The following is a 10,050-nucleotide window of genomic DNA, read 5'->3' as shown; positions in this document are numbered from 1 at the left end:
GTGGTATATTAGTATGTAAACGTAGAGGCTAAAGTATTTTTTAGCAGTGTTTGTACATGTATCATTCATACCCAGCATGAAAAAACACAAGAGGCCCAAGGGCCTTAACGGTCACCTGAGTACAACAATTTAGAGGATCCATAAACTGATAAATGAAGCTTTGTTGCCCAATAGCAAGAAAAATAGCACGATTAAGATCAACAAAATAATTGGTCTAGTATCTTTCTATCTGTCCCCCATTTATCACTATTATCATGCAGACTTTTAACAAAATGTCTATATTATAACCTCTCACATTGGCCTCACTTGGCCTTTGAAGAACATTTAAAAAGATAAGTTATTTTTGTTTCATTTTTATTCATCTATTATTTCCAAGTCTACCTGATTATTAAAACTATGAAAGTACTTTTTGTATTATACAATAAATGTTCTTGCATAATTCTCTTATTCTATTATCCTTTCAAATACATTATCTACAGTGATTGATTATCAAACTTAAGGTGAATGCCAAAGGGGAATAACCTCACTCAGTAGATTACAAATTAATAGAGCCCTGGCCAGGACCAGAACACTTGACTAAATGGTCCAGATGTTCAAAATTCTGGTAAAAATACCTTGCTTATTAAAACTTTTACTCTGTTTGCTTCCAATATGCCCAGGAGCAGAGGAGATTTTCAAAGAAATAATGTATTTTCACTATTTAACACAGCCCTACCCTAACACCAAAACCCATGACCTAGGATCATAAAAATTTACAAAATTGGAAGAGGTACCCTCATCATCCTAACTATGCAATTAGTTGAAGATTTTCAAAGAATTCACACATTTTCACCATATAATCTAATAGAGCCCCCCCCCCCCCCCCCCCCCCCCCCCGGAGAAACAACAGAACCCCTGGGACCACAAGTTTTAAAAATTTTGTAAAAGCATCCTTGCTCATCATAACTATACACTTGTTTCTTTGTTTTATAACCAGGAGTAGAAAAAAATATTTTGAAAGTAATTATGAATTTTCACTATATAATCAATAGAGTCCCACCCCCACCCTTTTACCAGAACCCCTGACCCAGGGGCCATGAAATTCACAATTTTGGAAGAGGCAGCCATGCTCATCATAACTATGTACTTAGTTAGTTTATTTCGTACCCAGGAGCAGAGAAGATGATTTTCAAAGATTTAATGCATTTTCACTATATAATCAATAGAGTCCCCCCCCCTCCCCACACCTAACACCAGAACCCCTGGCCCTGGGGTCATGAAATTCTCAATTTTGGTAGAGGCACTCTTGCTCATCATAACTATGTACTTAGTTTATTTAATATCGAGGAGCAGACAAGAAGATTTTCAAAGAAATAATGCACTTTCACTATATGATGTATATAGCCCCACCCTAGCACCAGAACCCCCGACCCTGGGGCCATGAATTTCACAATTTTGGTAGAGGGCTCAATCCTTATAACAATCAGGCCAACAGTTTGACTGCTTGATGTCCAGGAGTAAAGAAGAAGATTTTTAAAGATTGCATTAATTTTGGTGATATCAGCCCTACCCTTCAGGCCCCAGGGGGGCAGGGACTATGAAATTCACAATTTTTGTTCCCCTTCACCTATAGGTGCTATATGCCAAAATTGGTTGAAATTGGTTGAGGGGTTTCAGAGAAGAAGCTAAAAATGTTCAATTGTTAACGCAAAACGCACGACAAATGCCGATGGACAAAAACGGATAGCAATAGGTCACCTGAGTGACTCAGGTGACCTGAAAATGTAAATTTTAGCAACTTATCAGTAAAGGGGGGGGGAGTCACTGTTAATTTTAATATATAAAAAATGTTGTATTTATAGAGTAAAATATTTTTAATTTCTGCATGCAATCACACTGTGAAACATATTGGATACAAATCCCATTTAAAGGCCGAGGTTTTCAACCGGTTGGTTTTCCTCAGGTAAGTTTAGTGTGGGGTGGAGCTTAATTGAAACGGCTGTGAAGCCCCAAGGGAACCAAGCTGGCTTGTGTATACCTACCCATATACACAGGATGTTACCTGTATATTACCTGTAAATGTTTTCCTAAGACATAGTTTAACTTCGCGTGTTGCTCAATCGTAATGTTGATCGTCAAATTTATGAAATAAAACATGCTAAATTTTTTATGTAGACTGATTCCTTTAGTTCAATTCTTTTTTAAAAAATATGTTTGAATAAAGGAGACAATTTTAGTTTAATTTTGTGCGTTAATCAATTTCAAATCTTTGGTTGTAAGCTGACGACACCGAGGGAAATAGTCATTTGCAAAACGAAAGTAGAAAAAAGCGCGGTCCTGAATAAGTCTCTAAAACTTAGAAATCCTGTTTGAAGGCTAAATTTTGTAGAAAATATATAATAAATTAGGCAAGTATTTTTTATATAATTCCTATGTGATTAACCCATGACGCATGTTTGAACAGTTTCGTAAAAATGGTCATGCCATCTGCGTATTGTTTCTCCGACAGTTAGACGAAACGGGAATATAGTCACTTTATCCTACTTTTTCCTCGGGATCCATAATTCTAAACATAACTTGCATATTCAATGACAGCTTTTATAATACTGCTTATTTCTCTTAAAAAAGGTTATTTTACCGTAACTTTCATCACCATGTCTCGGAGAAATATTACACGTCTTGAAATTTTTTTAACTTGGACAATATGACTATCTCATAATTATAAAAAAGAAATTATTATTTTATTAAATTACATGATGCTTCCAATGCAGTTCGGTATTTTCTGTTGTAAGTAAAATCGATGCACGTGTAAATTTGGATAACCTATACTGCATTATAGATTGTACAGTGAAATGAATCCCCCTTTCTTAATTACAATTTAAATAGATAAATGACTGATTTTCTTTTTCATTTATTTAATTGTCTGACAGACTGATTAAGTATAAATTATATATGGGTAATTACTTTATCATAAAGTAAAAAAAATAATATCAGCTCTGGCTGCTTCTTTATCACGATGTTTCATATATGCGGTAGGCATCAAAGACTGGCTGTTAATTCAATAATCGGTACGATCCCCAGCCAAGGTATACAAGATATACACAACGGCAGGTAACAAAATGTCAATCAATTTTCAGTATCCAATCTCAGGCTTAATTTCATCTGATTGACAGGGGTTCACAGACCAGGTAAAATTGAGGGCGGTGCTTATTTCCTCCCCCTTTAAACAAAAAAATTATGCTTACCCCCCTTTTTTTCAAGTTCAATACAGTCAAATAGACCATAATCAATAAATAAATCAATAAGTATAATTACCAAGTTTCTTCTTCAGTGGAACACAATCTAGGTGTTGTCCTAAGGAGATCCACTTCATTGTGTAATTCTCTTCTATCATCTATTAAAATGTACAGTTACATGTATATTGATTGTTACAAACATTTAGAAAGAGTTTAATTATCTTCATATTCCTTTGAATTAAAACTAATTAAAAATTTTAATAGCAAAAGTATTATATATTATGCATGATTATAATGACTTCTCACTGCATGTTTTGGGTGAAAGCCGTTTTAGACTTCACAGTAAATAAGGGAAATAACTCAAGATTTTCAACATTATTCTTATTATCATTTAAAATAGTGTTAAAACAAGAAAACAAGATATTTATCGTCTGTTGAAATGTACAATAAATTATAAATGAGACACATGATTTTAAAGATCATATTTCTCATAATTTATAATCTTGTGAACCTACCACCGATCTTTAAAATTTTGGAGGGATGTGACCCCGGGAATCCTTGGCATTTGGCGTAAACGTCTAACCCAACTGTGTAATCTTCAAATGGGAGACGCGGGTCATCTATGGCACGTAAATTTATCACACCGAGGGGAAATCCTTCCTCCTGCCATTCGACAAGGGCTAGTAATAATTTTGACATCGTTGTCTAGGCCTAAATATTGCCGCGCTTTCAACTAGGAACTTTACGTACCGGAACTAAATGTGGTTAAATACATCGTACGATGTTCCTGTGCGCATCCACCGTTTTTTATTTATATAAACTAAAGTAAACTGACTAATTCACAATTTATTTATAATAATTTCAGTTAAAAAATATTATCAGAAATGTGAGATATCCGTGAATTGGAACTTTGGAAGAATAAGTTACGAAACGAAATAGCTTATGCACGATTTGCCCAAGAAAAAAATGGCGTCAAAAAAACGCGGGCCATATGCAGGAACATCGAGGACATCGAAGTGGAGAAAACAAGAGAAAGAGCAAGAACACGAGTCAAATGTTGAGGAAATTGCAGGTATATAGAGTTTTTTTTGGTAGTAAAACGGTTCTGAATCTGTATAAATTTTATTGATTAATTAATTACGTGCATACATTTGGAAAGGGGAGTCACTCTATTGGTATTGTAAATAATAATGAAAAAGGGTGTCCGTTGATGAAATTAACGAGTGGAACTACGACGGCAAATTTATTGTGTACAACCTTCCTTCCCAAAATTTTAATCAAATGATGGGTATAATGCAGTTCATAAGTGATTTATAATTTTATATACACCAGTCATGAAGCCAGATTTGAAATACAATGAACCTGAATAACTATAAATTATTTTAAAAATAACATTAGAGTAAGAAAAATTTTAATATGTGCAGCTTACTTTACAATTCTAAGAACTTTACCAAAGAAAAAAAATATAGTAATGAAAACAGTGTTATAAATTTGATGATGAATTATTTTATTTAACATTTAATAATAATAATTATAGCATCAACTTTTTCTATTTTATTTTATCCACCTCATCCCATTACAATAATGTATTACTATTTACTTTAGTTTCAGAAACAATTGAAGAATTAACCGATTACAATGATGAAGTTCCAAATGAATTGACATAATGGTGGAAGAAATGCTGGAGGAAGAAAAACAGAAGTTAGACCAAAAAAGTAGTGATAATCAGAGAAATATTGACAATGAACCTATATATCAAGGAAGCAGGCTTACTGTTAGCATGAGTATGCTGCTGATTGTAACATTTGCTACAAGACACAACTTATCAGGAGTTGCCCTTTGTGATTTATTAAATCTTATTGAAGTGCATTGTCCTCCAGATAATATATGCAGGGCAACCCTTACAATGTACCAAGACTTTTTTAGGCATTTGAAAACGCCTCTAATATACAACTATTTTTGTGAAAAGTGCTTCCTCAGCATTGAAAAGGATGCAAAATATGAAAAATGTCCAAACTGTTCATTGACTAGCATAAAATATTTCATCACCATACCCCTAAAGGACCAAATGGAAACAATTTTGAAAAGTGAGTCATTTTCATTTTAGACTTATTTTATCATTCTAGCTTGCAAGTAAGATGTAACTAGCGTTTAACCATAAATTTTATTGCAGTGATTATCAATGATATAATAAAAATTTTGGCCATGTGTTAATATCATGAAGGACTGTTTTGGGGCCCTGCACTGACATGCATGTGAAAGAATTAGAAATAAAATCAAACTTTAATACTGTAAAATTTAATAAAAGTATTGGTAAATACATACGCCATATTTAATACTACATACAATAGATAGTTGTCAATCCACAAAATTCCCTCCATGGCAAAAAAAATGTAACAATGTAAAATTCACTTTAATGTATATCCAACAAATATATTGATGATTTCATTTTATATTGTATGATGTATTTTTTAGGACCAGGCGTTCTTGACATTATAAGAAAAAGCAAAATTGAAAGGAGTGAACTTGGGAACACATCCATTATTGAAGATGTCTACAATGGAAATGTATACAAAACTCATTTTGATAGTAGTGGTTTTTTCCATGGAACAACCAAGGAAGAGAGGAATCTTCAATTGCACCTTTCTTTTCAAATTAACACTGATGGAGTTGCTGTGTTCAAGTCATCTAAATTTGGTGTTTGGCCTGTGTATGCAGTTATCAATGAATTGCCACCTGATGCAAGGTACCAGTTACAATTTGATTAATTATATGAATTCGGAAATTACGGTACTCTTAAAATTCAATGATAAACATACAGTAAAACTTAATTCAATGATAAACATACAGTTAAACTCGTTTATAATGAACAGAGATATAGTGATATCTCGATATAACGAAGTTTTTTGGAGATAGCGAAGTAAAACCATTGGTCCCTATGACTTCGTTATAACCGAGCTTTACTGTAAATAACTCTACTGTTAACAACTTAACACTATTTTCTCTAAAATTTATTGCTAGATTCACAAGAGAAAACCGTATCTTCTTAGGACTATGGTTTGGAACTCAGAAACCAAATATGAAACTACTTTTTGGATCCTTTTTGAAAGAATTCAATTTGCTTTTTACAGGTGTGTATGTTATATTTTATGCCCCTGCCATGAAATTGCAGGGGTGCATATGGTGTAAACTGTTACCCTGTTCCATCATTCCGTCCTGAAGATATTTTTAGTTTCCGCTGAAGGGATGTATATATATATAAAGTTGATAATGCATTCAGGTCAAATTTGAACTTGGTTCCGATCTAATGATTTTTAACAGAGTTATGAATATGTCTCTTGGACTTTGAGAAAAAAAGAGAAATCTTCTGTTCAAACAAATAAATCAATATGTAACAAAACCTTTTAATTGATTGATTGATTGTATGTTGTTTTACGTCTCATTCAAGAATTTTTCATTCATATAGAGACGTCACCATACACCGGTGAAGGGCTTCAAATTTTGACCTTTACTCGGCACTCAGGGCCATTGAGCATGGGGGATCTTTATCGTGCCAATGCCTGTGGTGACGCGGGACCTCGGTTTTTAGGGTCTTATCCGAAGGACCCGCAACTTTCACTTCAAAGTGCCGAGCGCATGGCGAAGGAACAGTTGCTACCCATTTTTTATTGACTTAGGTCAGTCGCGGCCAAGATTTGAACTCACAACCTCCCGATCACGGAGCGAGCGCTCTACCGACTGAGCTACCGTAAACAGTAAAAATCCCCCCAAAATATGCATTGCAATTCCATGCCATAAATATGTTGTTCAAAATTTCATATATCAGTAAATATGAATATTTTTAAATATTTTCAGGCATTCCCATGAGTATTAAAGAAGAACAGTTAACAGTTAAAGCCATTCTTCTTAGCTGCACAGCTGATGCACCAGCGAGATGTTTAATGATGGATTTTGTCCAGTTTAATGGTAATTATGGGTGTCCTTGTTGTCTATCTCCTGGAGAAACATTTGCAATATCGGCAACAGGGAACTCGCATATATACCCCTACAAGTCAGAAAGTAATGAAGGCCATGACGAGTTAAGGACAATGGAGGAAACCAAAGCTACAGCGCATCGAGTAGAAACGGAATATTTGAGTGGAAGAAGACGAGATCCTGTGCCAGAAATGGGAGTCAAAGGAATATCCTTTTTGATGTCATTTCCAAAGTTTGATTTAATCAAAGGTACTGGCATAGATTATATGCACTGTGTTTTGTTTGGTGTTGTTAAGATGATCCTAGGGCTTTGGATTGATCAAGATCACAAAAATGAGCAATGGTCTCTTAGAAGCCATATTGATGTACTTAATGATAGAATCAAAAAACTAAGACCACATTGTTTGATTTCACGCCTACCAAAAAAAATTGATGAGTATGGTGACTGGAAAGCATCTGAATTTAGAACATTTCTTCTTTATTACTCTGTACCCCTATTGGAAGATGTACTCCCTTCAAAATATTATGATCATTTTTGTAATTTAATACTTGGCACTTTCTTACTTTTAAAGACTTCAATTTCACAGACTGATCTGAAATTAGCGAGATGTTGTTTCAAAAGATTTTGTATTGGTATAGAAGAACTTTATACGGAGCGTTACGCTACATTTAATGTTCATTGTCTTTTACACTTGTGTTTAAAAGTCGAAGATTTGGGACCACTTTGGTCCCAGTCTTGTTTTTTTTATGAAGGATTGAATGGTGATCTTAGAAATCTTTTCCATGGTACACAAAAAATTGATCTCCAAATTGTAACTGCTGTATGCATTCAAAATAAAATTCCTGAACTTGTTGACAAATTAGAAATAGGTTCTGTGAAGTCTTTTTATCAAAAGATGCAGTCATTTTTGCAACAGTCATTTACTAGGATATGTATTGGACTTAAAACTTTTGTGGTTGGCTCTATAAAGGCCTTTTTGCCTGAGGAACATGTTACACAATTACTGGAAAATAAGTTTGGAAATGTTGCTGAATATCATATCTTCTACAGAGTTTTACACAATAAGATAATGTATTATAGTGAGGAGTACAAGCCTGTGAAAAAAAGAAACTCCTATACATGTAAGAACAAGAGTGGTATTTGTCAGATTAGATATTTTTTACAGTGTGCAACTGAAAATGGATACACATATGTTGCTGTTACTAGAATACTTAATGTACAGAAATCTTGTACAAATGTTTGTCAAGTGTCCATTGGTTTAACAAATGTAATACTTGTAGATGATCTCGAGGAACCTGTCATGTACATAGATATTGATGAGAGAAAAAAGCAGGTGGCATTTTTCCCAAATCTTATTGAAAAAGATTAATATATTTAGTTGTCCATTGATTGTTTCAATGTCAGACTAAGAGTTTTTGTATACACTGTACTTACTAGCATTTACCACAAACTGTCATGAAGCTCATGTACAAAATGTAGTACAAATGTATGTCAATTAAGTGTCCATTGGGGTACCAAATATTATGCTAGCATATAGAGGATATTTATTGAGGAACCTTTTATGTACATGAATATTGATAAGAAAAACTATGTAGAATTTTATCCAAGTATTATTGAAAATGATATAATAAAAGATACATTAATATTGAAACATCATGTCTATTAGTATATTTTCAATGTCAGAACAAATAGTTTTTTTACACATGTATTTTGCATTTCCCACAAATCCCTTTGAACACCTGGTATTTAACTTGGTCTCAAATTTCATGCAGATGTTTTTAAGACATCATATAATATATCTTATTAAAAAGTCACCATTAAAACAGCTGTAATAAACATTTTAATTATTGCTGCATTTTTTCACAGTTATTAAGATAATGCAAATACAGCCAATTAATATATTGGCAAAATATGGTATACCTTCAGAATCTAAGTGATAAAGATATTGCAGTACAAATGCAGTACCTTTGATGCCAGTACATATATCTAATTATGATAAAGATAATGCAGTACAAATGCAGTACCATCAATACCAGTATCTAACTGATAAAGATAATGCAGTACAAATGCAGTACACCTATGACAGACTTGTGAATGATAATGATAATGCAGCAGAAATGCAGTATACCTTTAATACCAGTATCTCAATAATAAAGATAATGCAGTAGAAATGCAGCTTATTTGCAGTACAAAAGCAGCATATGAAATTTTGTGTCACTGAAAAGAAAATACGAAAAGTTTTTGCAGCACATTTTCAGTATATTTACAGTAGATTATTAGAATATACTGCTGCGCAGTACATTATGCTAATAAGTACTGCAAATATACTTCATTTTTGCAGTAGACATTAAGTACAATTGCAGCGCTATAGCAGCAAATACTGCATTTGCAGTATCTGCTGCAATTCTGTAAGGGATTGATGCACTTCTATTTAATTTGTTGTAGTCATATTATGAACAAGAGAGTGGGGATGACCTCAAGGGTTCATAACCTTAAACCATTAGATGTACATAACATAATAACACAAGAAACAAAATTATGTCTAGTCAAATTGAAAAATTTTCTACTATTTAGGAGTCGCATGATCATTTGTCATTTCAGGGACAGGGAGCGGCTAGGGAGATCGGAACCCCCCCCCCCCCCCCCCTGGAATTTGCAGAGTTATTTAAATAGGACTATATACTGATTTACAGAAGCAAATAAAAATGACTTTGGATGCCCTCCCCCTTTAAAAACATGGACCCCACCATCATTGTTTTTATTTTGTTTGTTTGTTTGTTTTTTTTTTTATTTTGCTCCTCAGGAAATTCTGGGCTGGAATTTTTTTGGACCGAGGTGTGGACCCCCCTCCCCCCGGAA

At 33.7% G+C, this 10,050-nt stretch overlaps 1 pseudogene; it reads left to right on the top strand.

Moving 5' to 3' along the window:
• Window positions 1-4,181: 4,181 nt before the first annotated feature.
• On the top strand, window positions 4,182-8,560 carry LOC133204325 (uncharacterized; annotated as a pseudogene).
• Window positions 8,561-10,050: the final 1,490 nt, after the last annotated feature.

The sequence above is a fragment of the Saccostrea echinata genome, unplaced genomic scaffold (assembly GCF_033153115.1).
Source record: "Saccostrea echinata isolate AGI-Se365-2 ecotype Australia unplaced genomic scaffold, CSIRO_AGI_Sech_v1 ptg000052l, whole genome shotgun sequence".
Classification (NCBI taxonomy): Eukaryota; Metazoa; Mollusca; class Bivalvia; order Ostreida; family Ostreidae; genus Saccostrea; species Saccostrea echinata.
This window is presented reverse-complemented; position numbering and strand designations above follow the sequence as displayed.